A 15,378-nucleotide genomic window follows, 5' to 3' on the forward strand; every position below is an offset into this window, starting at 1 on the left:
TGGCCTTTCTGGATAAGAAAGTCAAGTCAATTGATTTTCCTGTGCCCATGTTTCAGTGCCGTGCTGCCTTATGGGATCACCTCGCTCTGGACCTGAGGCCTTTGAACTTCTTCCATTCCCCTCACTCAGTACACACCTGAGAAATTTGATGCTGTTAGGTTTTGATCGCACAAGACCACAGCAGTTCTACTGACTGTATCTAGTGTTGTCAACCTACAATATCAATGCCTAATGCTGTAAGTGCTTTGTGTCGTGTTACTGAAGTTCTGATTTGTTCGACTATTCATTTCTACTATCATATTTTTAAATCAAAGAAGGAGCAGAGGGAGTCAGAAGACTTAAGGAAAAAAACCATTCTTTTTGGAGGAAAAAATATTGGAACAGTTGTCAGCTTTTTTCTTTTTTCTTTTCTTTTTTTCTCTTTTCTTTTTTCCTTTTTCTTTTTTTTTTTCCTTTTTTCCTTTTTTCCTTTTTTCCTTTTTTCCTTTTTTCCTTTTTTCCTTTTTTCCTTTTTTCCTTTTTTCCTTTTTTCCTTTTTTCCTTTTTTCCTCTTTTCCTTTTTTCCCTTGTCCCTTTCACTTTTTTTTTCTTTTTTCCTTTTTTAATTTGCTTTATTTGAAGTTATTTTTGCACTTTTGAAGTTCTACCTTCTTACAAAAAAGAAACCGCAGAGAGCTATCTGAATTGATGTGTGTGCACAACATTCAGCATACTCCAGTTTGCTGATGGAATGTTTTCATCATCCATGGGTCACTATCGCTTTAGCTTGTTAATTTCTGTTGCACAGTGGGGTAAGGTGGAGGCAGCAATGGTGTGTTTGGCTTGACTGTGGTAATGAAAAACATGTCCTGAACACTTCTTTTAAAGTGTCAGTGTTGTGTTGTGTTTGGCTGCCAGCGAGTTTGCTCATCAGAGTCAGGTAATGTGCAAATGACATCAGCTTCTTCCGTGTTTTCCCCTGAAGGGAACGGCCGAGCCTTTCAGGCAGTCCCAGCTGTGACACCCCTGGCTGCACATTGGCTCTGGTAAGGCACCATTCGGAGGAGGTTGGCGGACTGCAGTCAGGATCAGGGTGTAATTTGGGTAAGAATGATAATCCTCCTTGCCCCAAACAGTGCAAGTGCAATTGAGTCGGCTTGTTAAGCCAAAATCCATTGACGTCTGCACTGATTCACAGCGGGAGCTGACATGAAATATCAAGGAGGGATTAGTGTGCACAGCGTGCTGTTGTTAAAGGCTGTGGTTAAGTGCTTGTACCGCTTGGTCAGACCACGACGTGAAATTGCGGTGAGTGTTGAGTTGCTAATGTCTCCTCAGGTTACTCAACTTGGGTTTGCGTGCAAGCAGAGCAAGGTGGCTGATTGGCAGGCTTGCTTCGTAGCCAGGGATTTTAGAGCATTGCTGAAGAATAGGCCTGAAATCTTACCCCTTCCAGTGCCTCGCTAACAGGAGCAGCTATGTAGGGCCTTACTGAGAAGGGAGAACTGGTCTGGATTGAACTTGATGTTTTAAAAATATTTTGCTGCTTTTTTTCTTCCACATAGTTTCCCATGTTCTGGTGAGCTAACCAGGCTCTCCTGCACAAAGAGAAGTTTAAGCGTTTGGCTGAGCATCCCACTCAGGAGTCTCACATTGCTAGGCAGGAGGTCATGAAGGGAGGAGGGGTTTTTTTAAGGGAAAAAAAAACGAAGTTGCAGCCTGTGCATTTCCCTATGGCAAATTCCAGCCTTTTCGAGTTCTCAGTATTGCTAGGGAGAAGTGTTCTCCCATCCTCTTGCCTCACACGAATCTCTTTCTGGCCCACCTCTTCTCAGATCAGGATCTGGTTTGTGCAGGAGTACCCTGTAGCCCATATTCACTGCCAGTATCATGACATAGCTCTGGCAGAAGAACTTTGCTGCAATGGTTTGCCCATTGCGTGCTGTGGGAGAAGCACACAGTGCCCATTTTGGTGGCAGCAGGCATGCCTAAAGACCAGCATAGTGAGAAATGCATGTTCATCCCAGACCCCTAAAATTGAGGAGTGGCTATCTTGCAAAAGCAAGAGAAAACTAGAGCAAAATGATTAAACTGAGGTCCTTGCCTGGTTGTCTATTACAAGAGTCACAGAAGTGTAGGAACTGTTGTATTTTGGTCCTTTCCCCAGGCTTCAGACACCAGATGTTTGTCTTTGTTGTGGGTTAGCTGCAGATGAAGGTGAGCAAATCAAACTGTGCTTAAGTAACTTGATCAAAACAGTGTAGGAGATTATGGTGTGATGGATCTGCTCCTAAAGCTTTTTCTTATGCTATAGACATTGAGGAGGGAAGTGTGCATATCTGAACTCCTCCTCCCTGTTGCTGGCTCTCAAATAGTCTGTTATTGCCAATTCACTGACCTCTCCTATGCTGATTGTGCAAGACCAGGTTGAAGGTCTGTCATGCCATCACCTGGGAAACTAGAAAATAAATGGAATAAATGCCATTAAAGTATTTATAGAGATTGAGTCATGGAGGGTTGGAGTAGATAGAGATATCTTTAGTGCAAACAGAAAGCTTTTTCAAAATAGAAAAAAAAAAACAAACAGTGATGTAAGAATTCTATCAACGTTGGTAGTGTCTACTTGTGAAAAATAGCATTCGTTCAAAGTTTCACAGGGGAAAGGAAAGCTATCTGTGGGGTGGAAAGAGGGTGGTGATATTAGGTGACAAGACTTGATGCAGTTGAGGTAGGTGGATGGACAGAAATGTAGGAAGTCAACAGCTCTCCTGCCATACTGTCCAGTTTCTGAGAGGGTGAAGGTTTAGGAGAAAGCATGGCAAAGCTCCATCTCTCTAACCAGTGGGGCCTTCTGGGCAGCTCAGCCATGTGTCTTAGTCTCCTGTCCTCTGTGGTTTACTGCCTGTACCCCAAGGGCTGACTACATTCTGGAAGGAGTATTGCTGTGGCAGACAGTGTGATATGTGCTGGGCCAGGTCTAAACTCCTCAAGGGACAGAAGGACATGCATGTGGTCTTTCACAACTGTTTTAACCTGCAAGTTCATGCATCCTTTTTGCTGAGGCTACATCCACATGTAGTAAAGTGACAGTGGGGAATAGTCTTCCCTTGCATTATTATGCCAATGGGGAAGTTTTCTATTGTGTGATGAGGTTTGTTCAAGCACTGCTGTAGTTTTTGCTGGCTGAAAAGGTCACTCGCTGCTTCCCACAGGTACCTGCAGATCTGCCAGGTGAGTGTCTTGTGTTTGCGACCGCTGTGGATGGTCGTGGTTGAGGTTAGTGGTAAACAGGAGGGGTAGTGGGTCATTGCCAGGTTGGTTCATTGGGCTGAGCTAGGCATGGGAAACTAAGGGGCAGGACTTGAACAGGGGGGATAATGGGGGACAGTCTTCCCCTTTTCCCCCTTACTTAAGCACCCATGACCACTCATGTGTGATCAAGATATTCATAATAGATATCTCTGCTCTCATCTACAGACCTTGAGAGAATAAACTCAGCTATCCCAAAACATGGATGTTGGCTCTACCCCGCTGCTCATTTCAGAATGGATGCTTTTCTGTATTTGAAAGCATTTGCTTGCAAAGTGTTTGGAAAGTCAGGCTTAGAAACAAACAAAAGTCCCTTACCACATCCTGTCACTGGCTTTTTTTTCTTCTTAATCCAGAAAATACAAAATCTACTTATAAAGATCCTTTTTGTGCTAGCAAATGTGTGTGTCACCTGCCAGTTCGCTCCCTACTGTTCCAATGCTGGGTAAAATTTTTTAGAAGAAAGAATGGAAAAAATCATTTAAATTACTGTCTTTTACAGTGCCTGCCTAGCCAGACAAGTAGTTTTCTGAGCATTGGGGTTAAACATGCCTACTTTCTTATAAATTTGTGTCTGGTGGTTGACTGTGAGTCTCAAGCTGAAATTTTTCCCATGGTTGAGGAATTTGCTGGGATTCTCGCTTCTCTCTGGGATCGCGCATGCCAGCCTCTCCTTCCACAGGATAGAGTCGCCTCCTTGCCTGTTTTCACAAAACTTGTAATAACTTGCCATAATTTGCTTTCTCCAGCCCTTTGTCTAACCTTGGTGTAATCACTGAGGGCTGAGACAAAAGCTCTGGTATCAACGCATAGACATACAGACACAGATACCGTCGTCATGTATAAGCCCCATTTCCCTAAGAAGCAAAGCAAAGGGGAAGGGCAGGGGTAACCACGTTGTGGGCTCTATGTGGGACAAGGAGTCACTGACAGTGTCCTGAGAAACCGGGATCTTGCACATGCGCGGCAGGGAGTAGGAGCACAGCAGCTCCTCTTTCCCCAGCTGTTTGAGCTTCCCTCCCTGTGTGCCACTAACACTATAGGGGATGCTCAGTGTCTTTCTTTTCCTTTTTCATGAGTCTTAACTCATCACTCAAATTTAACTTTGTGGAACTCAGTGCAGTGGGCACTTGGAGAGGCTACCTTACCAGTAGTAAGAGGGGAAGGGATTTGTCTTATTTAACCACAAGGGGTTTTCAGAAATAAGATAAATATGGTAATATTTCTAGTAACCATAAGAGAAATATGGTAACTGCAAACAAAAAGGCTTGGGATTTTAATTGAACTGAGACTATTCAAAGGTATGATTCCCATTCTGGTGGTAATTCAGTCAGTGATAATAACAAGCAGTTACATGTAAGACTTCCCAAGTGTTGGAAAAGCATAGCTCAGTCTTGCATCATCAGCGTGTGAAAAATAAGTAGATGTAGAGACTCATAGAATAAACAGGCAGAAAACCCACATGTGGGCTTATTAATGTTTTACCATGTCAGTGAGATTTACATACTGTTTCTGGCTTTGCTGTTAACTTGGTGTGTGATTTGAGGAAAATCATCTTACTGTTCTGAGTCAGGAGTGGAAGTGTGATGGCATTTCCCAGAAACAAACTGTCTTCCAGCATGGTGGCTTCTGTCACGCTGTTCAGAAATGGCACGTCAGGGTCTGAAACAGAGCTCAAGTTTGCAGGAGGGCCTTAGGTGGCATTAATCCTGAGCCTGGAGTCTGCTTTCATCAATGACATTCAGGTGTATGGCAGTTCTAGGAAGAGAGGATTATGGGTGTGGTGACAAATTAGTCTGTCGTTTACTGACAGACTCATCTCCTTTTGTGGAAACTGACTTTAAAAGGGGCCCATATAATCGTGTTAGCAACCACTGTAGATGAGAGCAAGTAATAGTGTCCCTTCCCACATCTTCAGCTGCTCAAAAGTTCTTGTGAGAAATTCCACTTCTGAGGCTAGAATTTCCCTACATTTACCAGCGTTTATTTATTTTTGGCTGTTCTGAAAATAGAAGGTTTCAGCCACATTTCAATAATGAGAGAAGACTGAAATAAGATTTTCTTTGTCCCCAGAAATGTTGGTTTTAAACATCCTTTCAGCTGAGTGGATGAAATTGGAAAATCATGTTGTGACAGTGATGCTCCAGAATTCTCTGGGGATCTTTTGCGCTTGACTTCATGGTTTCATGCAGTTTTTTGTGGCTGATACGAAGCCTATGAAGCAGACTTTTCCACTTCATTTTTTTCTGAAGCACACAACTAAGGAAAGATTTACTGCAGAAGCATCTGCAACTCATTTAGCAGAGTAGCCCAATGAATTATATTGCTGCACACTGGTACAGAGACCTGGCATGGTTGGTGGCAAGGCTAGGGAAGAAGGTCTTTTGGATGGTTGTCAAACTCGGAAGAAGGTACGTCAGTCTCTTGTGCTGTTGCTGAACTGAAGCAAAGGCAGCACTTTTCTAAAGAGTTGTTCTACTGGTCTGAGATGGGACATCACTTCTCAACAGTGATGTTTTGTTTCTCATTTTCCTTGACCTGCAGGAAGATCTTTGCTCAAGAAAAGACAATGATGGTGGAGTGGAGTATTTTGCCAACCACACTTAATGCTGGGGTGATAGCTGAGCCCTTGGCACTTTCCTCAAGCACCTCAGGGTCCAAGTGGGCAATTAAAAATGTCATGTAGTAAAAGTCTTATCCAAACTAGTGAGAAGAAGAGAGTGCAAAGGGTAGCTGATGTCTGGAGAAGTACGAGGCTTGTTTTTTGGTTTTCTTTCATTCCGAAGCTCTTTCCAAGAAAAGACCTGGCCACTGCTGCTGTTCTGACCTTTCTTCTTATCCCATTCCTACCCTTCTGCTGGCTCATGTTTGAGTGGGATATGACCCCTCTTGCATTACCCTTGTCTCATTTCACAGTTCTCAGTTCCTCGTATGTCTCTCTTTCCTTCCTTAACTTTTGTCATGTTGTTTTAAAAAAAGCCCAAAATTCTTTGATGGCACCACATGGGCAGAAAAATGTCTGGAGGATCACATCATTCAGTCTACACAATGCCTGGATCTAAGCCATTCTTTGAGTTCATTGCTTACATGACCTCTAAATATTTATTTTTGAAATGGGTTTACAAATTGCTCTGATTTATTAAAAAGAATCCTGAGAGATTTGTATTCTTCTAAACTCATGCTGAATGGTGGTTCGTTTTGACAAAACAAAACAACCAAAAAAGAAAACAACTCGTTTAATTTTACACGAAGTAACAGATCTATATTGTTTTATTCTTTAAATCTTGTGACCAGTGCCTGGACAGTCAATGCATATTCAGGAAGACAATTACCTTGGCAGCAACTCTGAACTCCTTTATCAACATTTCTAATGTGACAGATGTGATTTTCTTTCAACAGCCAAGTTTTGGGAGTTCTATTTTGTTTAAATTTTTTATGTACTTCTCTTTTGTTTGGAAAAAAGACTGTGTCTGGTATAATTAAAATCAAACTCTCTCTGTTGATGTATATTTAAGTTGCTTTCTGTCCTATATAAACTGGCAGGTTTTGGCTCCAACTCTCTCCATTAGTGAGATATCAGACTCTTAAGACCACCGGTTAATTGGAAACCAAGTAATGGAGGAAATTAACTGTCATTGCCTTGTGATGAAGGCTTAGTGAATGTATCTTAGTCAAAATACACAGATGACTCTAAGGATCAAACCCAGATAGAAGTGTGGGGGGAGCTGTCATGGATGCGCACGTCCGTCACAGAAGCCCATAGGCTATAGCTAATTTGATGAGATATACATGCTTATCTAGTCTTCCTTTGCTACAGTGATAAACAGGATTGCTTCTGCTCCAGTTAAACACTGTGATTCATAATTGCCAGGTAAATATATGTGAATAGGTTTGCCTTGTGGAATTTCAGTATGGTTATATAATATGTTTTAGCCTTCTGCTTTCAGATCCTTATTTTTTTGAGTACTTTATACTCAGGATTAAGCCTTTGACTTCATGCTACCAAACTATCAGCCTGCTCTGGGAGGCATAAAGAGCCCTGTCAAACAGGTCTGAGACAGTCAGAGATTTAAGACAGTTTTTATTTGCCATGCCCGAAGCTATGTGCTAGATATGGCAGTGTAGAAAGCACAATACTTCAGGAGATAAATGTCTTAATTTATGAATCTTGCTTTCTAAACAGTACCTGAGAGAACAGGTGAATTGCCTTGCCAAAAACAATCTTTAGAAAATAGAAGTGACAATGCCATCTTGTTTTAATGATATAAGTGGGTGAGGGTAATACTATTCAGCCATAGTGTTTTATTATAATTACATGCTAACATGCTCCAAATTCAACTTTTATCCAAGAGTCTAACAGTGTAAAATGAGCTGGATCTTTGAAGTTAATATTCACTTACCACATGGTGCCTCCCTACACAAAGGCAATAATGTCTGTATTATGGGGCACTTCTGTTGCTTTAATCACCACCTACTGCACTCTACTGGTAGTCAGTCATTAATTTTAGAGATTAATGACACAAATCTGAATTTATTAATGCTGTAAACCTGTGGGAAATGGTGAGCAGAATTAGCATATTTTCCATAAAAACAGATTATGTGGTTTTATTAGACCTGAACATGGTGTGTTGATTCCTACAGTAAATGACTGCATGTGAGCCATTCAGGTTGCTTGAATGGCTTGAATGATCTTGCATCAGCCTGGCTGTAATATTTCAAATTATAGTACACTTGCCCACTTACTAGCAAAGTCTTGGTCCCTGATTTAGGGGGACCAAAACCTGTTTGGATATCGTTTCACCCCAGAGTGCAAGGCTTCTATTTAAAAACAGCACTTCCTTACATGTAACATTGCCACAGTAGAGACCCCTGTTATTCTTGAGAGGATGAAATATGCAAGATCTGTGTGTCTTGATGTGACTGTTCAGAAAACAAGTCAGGATACTGGACTGTATCCTGAAATGCAAAACTGGTCCAAGAAACAAGTTTCTGGTGCAAAATTAGCTACAGTGCTGTGTTCTTTGGTTGAGCCATGTATTTGTGTTGCACCAGCGTATGCCATGTCTACATGGCCATTAAAATATTTTTGAGACTGTCAGAAGCTTTGAAAGATCTGTAAGTTAGTAAAGCTGGTTTTTGTGTAATTTGCCATCCAGCTGATTGTGACCACTTTAGAGGAGGGCTGATGAATACAAGTCTTATCCAGTACCTCTTTTGGACCAGTTCTTAAGTTCAAGATGAAAAGTTCTCCTGGAACTTGTTTTCCTTTCAGTAGAAATGATCTTTTTTATCTACAACACTAGCAACTATGTGGTATCTGTTAGTGATATTGATCCAAGGCTGATGTAGAAAAACCACCATAGAGATTGTTGAGCCTTAGAAGCAAGCCCATGAAGGACTTAGAAGAGTTAAAAGCGAAGAAATTATTGAGTACAGAAATTTTCTTTACAGTGTGTATTCCTGTGCTTTGGGAAGTGTGCAACTGTATCTTCCACTGGCTGCATAATCTGGGCATCTCCTTGGGCCCCTCATCGTAAGGAGGACATTGAAATATTAGAGAGAGTGCAGAGGAGGGTGACAAATCTCGTGAGGGGTCTGGAGCACAAGTCTGATGAGGAGCAGCTGAGGGAACTGGGGCTGTTTAGCCTGGAGAAAAGGAGGCTGAGGGGAGACCTGATCACTGTCTGCAACTACCTGACAGGAGATTGTAGCATGGAGGGTGTTGGTCTCTTCTCCCAAGTAGCAAGTGATAGGACGAGAGGAAATGGCCTCAATGTGCCAGAGGAGTTTTAGAGTGGATATTAGGAAAAAATTCTTCATGGAAGGGGTTATCAGGCTGCCCAGGTTAGTGCTGGAGTCACCATCCCTGGAGGTGTTTAAAAGGCATTTAGATGACGTTCTTGGGGACATCGTTTAGTGCTAGAGTTGGGTTATGGTTGGACTTGATGATCCTGAGCGTGTCTTCCAACTGAAATGATTCTATGATTCTGTTGGTCTGATAAAGACAGGCTTGCAGTAACCAGTCTCCCCAAAAACCCACAAATGGATGTGCTCTTGGGGCCAGGTCCTTGTCTGAAAGGAAGTGGCACAGTTACTTTGTAGGCAGAAGGTATTGTACAAAAAGGAGTCCTTTGCACATGGTCATGCAGAGAAATGGAGTGGGATGTGACTCCCGGGCAGTTGCTGTGATAGTGGGTAAGGAAGAGAGGAAGGATTCTGCATCCCACAAAGCTTTAAGAAGTATTTCCTCTCGATACATGCACACATTCTCTCCATTTACTCGGACTCAGCTGGAGACAGCTGGTATTCTTCCAGACACTGAGGAAGCTGGGCGTCAGCACTGTCTGCTTCAGATAAGATTAATAATGTATAGCTTCATGGGGAATGGAGCCTAATCTGTTGGGATGCCATGGCAAGCACTTCTGGTGAGGAAGAGCAGCTGCCTGTTTTGGGCCTTCTGAGAGGAACGGGATGAACCGTCTGAGACACATTCAGATCGACTCCTGTTTGGTTCGGCAAGTGAGTTGCTCGCACCTTATAGTCGACTGTGTTGAAAGCAGTAGACAGATCTATGGACTTCTGATCATGTCCAGCTCCTAGTTCTGCACACTTCAAATCTCTCTTTGAAAAATGACCCCATAATTCAACACAGGAATACAGCAGAAGGAATTTTGTTTCCTACTTGTATAGCAGAGTACAAGGGTACCGTGAGCTTCCTGAAGTACATGCTAACAGAAGTCTTGACCAATGAGACAGAACAGTGGCTGTTTTTTGAATGAAAATCCTCTGCAGTCACTTCTGTGTCTCATTTTGAATGCAGAGGTTAAAAAGAGAATTGTTTCATCTCTTGAATGCTGTCTGTGTTCAGCACAGGTTGCAGACTTTTGACTTACCCCTTGAGACCTGGGTATTACTGTCCTACCAGCGCTGTCTGTAAAATGAAGCCATGATCTTAATCTTCCTCAGATGGTGGAGTCAGAAATTATTCTTCTCCACAAAATTTCTGCCAATCTTAAGTGGTGTTAAAATAGACCAGAAACTGTCTGAGCCTATCCAAAACTGGCTTGCTTTGTCTGAGAAGTGTTCTGCACCCCAGTGCCTTGTATTTTTGTCTTTATCTTCCTTGCTCTTAAAAGCAATCAGAATGGCTTAATGGATTTTTCCAGTGACCCCATGGGAGGCAGCTGCCATGTGTGTAGGCAGTTGGAAGACTCTTGTATGTGTAGTTCCCCCCTCAACCCTGCAAGGTTTACTTGGTAGGTGTGCTTGTGATTCAGTCATTGCAAATGCACGATCTCCACTCCCAATATGTGCATGAGCAATTTAAGGAGAAGGAGACATGCAGATTCACTAGTTAAACAAACAAAAAAACAAAAACCCCCCAACAAAACAGTAAACGCAATGCTTGCAGTAAGGCAGTTTTATTTGTCCCTTTCCTCTTTGAGACATGAGTTCTTACGATCATAGAATAATTTAGGTTGGAAAAGACCTTTAAGATCATTGAGTCCAATTGTTAACCTAACACTGTTGAGTCCACCACTAAATAGATGATAATACAGTTTGGAGTCATGACCCTCTTTGTTACTATTACACATGTTCATAAGTCACTGGTGGTGTGTACTAGTGCTGTTCTGCTGCATTGATTCTCTTCCTGGTGCAATAGTAAAGATAGAACAATTCTCTGCCCAGAAGAAGCTCTCCCTGCCCATTTTTTCTCTCTGTGTTTGGCAACTCAAGGTTAGTAGCTACAGGTGGGTGATTTTTAACATTACCATGGATTTACCTGCAGCATGTTTTTTTTTCGGTCAAACCTCCTGCTAGAGTATGTTTCTTGGGGCTTAAAGGGAACTGAGAAAACCTAAGTTCTGTCAAGATCACCTAAGCCATAGAGTGGTATGCTTCAGCTTCCGCACCCTCCTTTAATTTGTCTTCACTTATTGACTGACACATAGAAAAATCCTGGGATGTCAGTGGCTCTTGGTGTTGCAGAGCAGCTTGGTGAGTAGCCAGAGTACTGATCAGAGCCAGGGAGTGCTAAAGCTTTGTAGGCTCAGGCTCTTTTGGGCTCCCTTCAGACAACCTGGCTAGGATCTGCCTAAGCTTGCAGTTTTGAAGTGGCTTTTAGGGTCAGCCCCAGATAAAGTGTGCTGCATTATTTACCTTTGTTTATCGTTGGATGCAGTTAAAAGACAAGGCATGAGTGAAGAATAGAAAACCAGGAGGGGAATTCTAGATCCCTGGAGGCTGCAGCATGTGGGTGCTGGTGTTTTCACACACTTCTGATGGGGGCTTCCCACTCCTGGTGCTTAGCCTGAGGCAGGGAGAGCAATAGCAGCTGCTTCTTTCCCTCTGGTTTGAATACAGTGTAAGTGGTGATGTACCCAGCGGGTGTTAAATACATCACTCAAGCTCTTCTGAAACCTGAACTAAGTACTCGGTTGGTAACTCCGTGTGAAAAACCAAATAAATTTTAAAATGCTTCATGCTTGCAAATCTGTGCAGGAACTGCCTTTCCAAATCAAAAAGTCAGGTTTTCTGTCTTGGTCTGTGGCAGTGATTTGATACTTTTTCCTCTTTGAGGTTTTCAGTCCAAAATCTCTAAGCGTTGGTTTCACATACATTTATTACTAAACATGAATGGTTCGTTTCCATACTGGAATAATTTTATGTGCTCCTGAGAATGCTGTTTCCTTTGCCCAATTCTGTGATTATTTACTGTAGCAAATTATTCCTGTAATATTTGTGGGTATGAGAACTGTAAAATAGAATATCTGTAGTACTGTTAAGTTAGCAGAAATTGAAGGACAATAGTGATTGCTGGACTACAGATGCCTTGCCAGAGACATGATCTGAGAGGTCTGAACCTTTCCCATTGCCAGAGGAAGTCCATGATCATTCTCTTAAATTGCTTGTTTGCTTCATTGCTTGCACACAGAATGGAGCTACCCTTTTTTCCCTACAGAGAATGGTTTCACCCCAGAAAACTAATCTAGCTGGGTTTGAGTTTTGGCAGCTTTACGGATACACTGGAGTAGAGGACCACATGAAGCAACTTACTCATTCTTGCCTTTTCTTATGCAGGGGAAAATACATAATGATGGTGCCTTTTTAAAAGATTTAGGTAACAAAAGTGGGCAGCTGGCAGAGGTGGGCTGCATCTCTGCAAGTGGTGTAGCAATTAGGGGTTCAGTACTGCTTAGTAGGGGTAGGTACTACTAGGAGCAAGTGTTTTTCTACAGCTGTGTGACAGACAGTGCATTGGGGCAGGCAGGAGTCACACCCTCCTCCATTCCTCATGCAGGGACCAGAGAGCAGCTCTGTGGCCCCCTACACACCGATCAGGTCTTGCAGCGGCTCACCCTGTAGACAAGGGGAGAGAGTTGGGTTGTTTTTTGTGGAAAACAAAGCATTTTGTTTTGTTCTGCCCTTCTCTTTGGTTTAACCCTTTCTGCTTGATAGCTGTCTTGAGGTTTTTCCCCTGATCCTTTTTTGTAATGTCTGGATCTTTCTCTGGTTTTTGCATCCCCCTAGGAGGAAGATGAGTCCTACTACTACTGTGGGATAGGGGCATTGTACAGCCACCTCTGCAGGTCACATCTGACTGATGTTGGGGACTGCAGCGTCTCAGTGGAAAGCGGGAGAGTCCTGGGCAGTTTAAAATTCTTGTTTCCGTACAGTAGCAGAACACTGGCGAATTCAGGGTGCAGAGAAAAATGCAAAAGAAAATCTATGTGCTTTCTGAATTTAAAGATATAAATTACACAATCTCTGCTGGGTCTTATGATGTATTAGTTCAAAACCTGCTTATTTTGGGATCTGGTTCTTCATTTGGCACATATTTCTCAGACTATGCATGTTTTGTCCGTCCTTAAACATAACTCGCCTAAGCCTGGATTATACAGATAATGTAGACACTGCACCATGTGTTGAACCCTGAACATCCTGCTTTTCTCTTGTCATTGACAACTTATGTGTTTATCCTATGGCGAAGGATATCTAATGTTATTATGCTGGTCCAATGCTGAGCTTTTTAAAAGAATGCTACTGTGGCTTGTCTTTATTATAATAGAGACATATTTTAAATTAAAATGCTTTATCAATATGAAAACTTCTTTGGTTTTGTAATTAGAAAATTTTCCGTGCTTTTACTTAATACAGGTATCGAAGAGGTATTTGGTTTCTGTTTTTGGCATTCCACAGTCACATTTTTTAGTGATTAGTTGAAATTCCTATTGAAAGCCTCCATAATAATAATAATTTTAAATATATATATACACACACACACACATATATATACACACACATATATATTACCTCTGAGACTTAAAAGAACTGCTGGAGAATTTATTAGAACAATGTTAAAATATGTCCTAAATCATTTCATGTTAGTCTGCAGGTTGAAATGGGATACCTGGGAATTCAGACTGCTGTACTACTCCGATTAATTAAAATGTAGTCAGCTGAAACCTCTACTATAATCAAAATTATTCCCCAGGGTTTTGCCTTCATTACAGTCCTGGTGCAGCCTTCCAGTCCTGACCATTGCTGAGCTAAGTAATTAGTTCAGTTTAAAAAATAAACAAAAGGATAAAATTGCCATGACAGTATGTAGGATATTTTTTTTTATTGCTGTGCTGGGCTCTGTTTGATGGTGTTAATTGTATGTGGCTGTTCTTTCTGCCGCCAAAGACATACCGTGAGAGACAAAGTATCTCTGATTTGAGGGCTATGCTGTTTTCCATATTGTAAGACTTGGATTATTTTACAATGGATGTTTTCTGTAACTTTGGCCCAGACACTAATCTCCCCTCCGCAGATGTGCTGCCTGTCTCATCCCCGTTGTGCTGCGGGGAGTGTTCTGCTACAGCCGGGTTTCCTTATCAGCAATTCCACAGTAAATCAAGTGGGAGGAGACTTTGTTTCCCAACAGGGTCTCAAATGAAGAATTCACAGCATGTGAATTTGTATGGGATGCCAGAGGACATCTGCCTTACTCGGCCATCTCCAGAGTTGAGACTTCAGGGCCTAGATAAAGCACTGCTTCTGTCTGTCCCATACCCTATATATTCTGACCCCAGCTTTACATAGTCTGTCATCAGTTTGTCCTTGAGCTGGATCTGGTAGTGAAACCCTTCAGATAGGGCTAACCCTTATCATTCTCTTTTTTCGTGTCAGACACTCTCCCAGAAGCTGCTGAGTAGCAAAGACATGACAAAGAAGCCTTTGATTGTGGCTGTCAATACTGAGACTGGGGAATTATAACTCCACATTAAAAGGGATCCCACTGAGCTGTGTCTTTCTGACAGAGTGAGCCCCAAATTTGGTTTTCATCTTGGTGATCTGAATGCAACTGGCTTGAATTCTCAAAAATATTTTTTAAAATACTAGTGCTTTTTCAAGGGTTAAAGAAAGGAACTTCATGTCCTTTCCATCTGAATATAATAAACAACTATTATTTTATTCTACTATAGCACTTTCTTCAAGAATTCCATAGCACCTTACGTATATTATTTAGGGTCCAAAACACCCCATTAAGGGATATTTCTGCATATCGCTTTTTGCAGTAAAACAAACTGAGGTGGAAGAAGTGCCAGTGATTCGCTGAAGGCTAAGAAGTCCCCATCAGATGTAGAAGTGTGTACTCCCAAGCTCTTTAGTATAAAAAAAGCATGTAGGCACACCTGGCTTCCATCCACATAAATCCTCCAGGATTCCCTTCTCTGACCACACATAGTGGGTATGTACACAAAGTGAAAAGAAAACAATGTATTGACTCATACACATAGTGCATCCTCAACAACGGTAGAGTATGAAACTGCTCGCTATGTACCATAGCTTTGTGCTTTTACTAGTAAAAACTTCTTCAATGCTAACATCTCTTTTTAAGAGAGCTGTCATGGGAAAAGACAGTAGGGAAGAAGATAGCCCTGCCTTCTCCAGTGGTCACTCCATACTCTGCTTTGCGTGATGAAATCTGGCATTTCTTCCTTTTGTTTCACTGATGAGGAGCAAACTTGATGGGAACCTGCCTTGCATATTTGTGATAGGGCAGAAGTGTCTCAAATGGAGGATGATCTGTGCTCTGAAAGG

General features: G+C 42.0%; 1 protein-coding gene across 5 annotated transcripts in view; it reads left to right on the forward strand.

Annotated features, from left to right (window-relative positions):
• Window positions 1–15,378, forward strand: part of CMSS1 (cms1 ribosomal small subunit homolog) — a 251,048-nt gene that overhangs the window by 196,195 nt on the left and 39,475 nt on the right. The gene's annotated exons all lie outside the window — the stretch shown is intronic.

Source organism: Columba livia, chromosome 1, assembly GCF_036013475.1.
Source record: "Columba livia isolate bColLiv1 breed racing homer chromosome 1, bColLiv1.pat.W.v2, whole genome shotgun sequence".
NCBI classification, from domain to species: Eukaryota; Metazoa; Chordata; class Aves; order Columbiformes; family Columbidae; genus Columba; species Columba livia.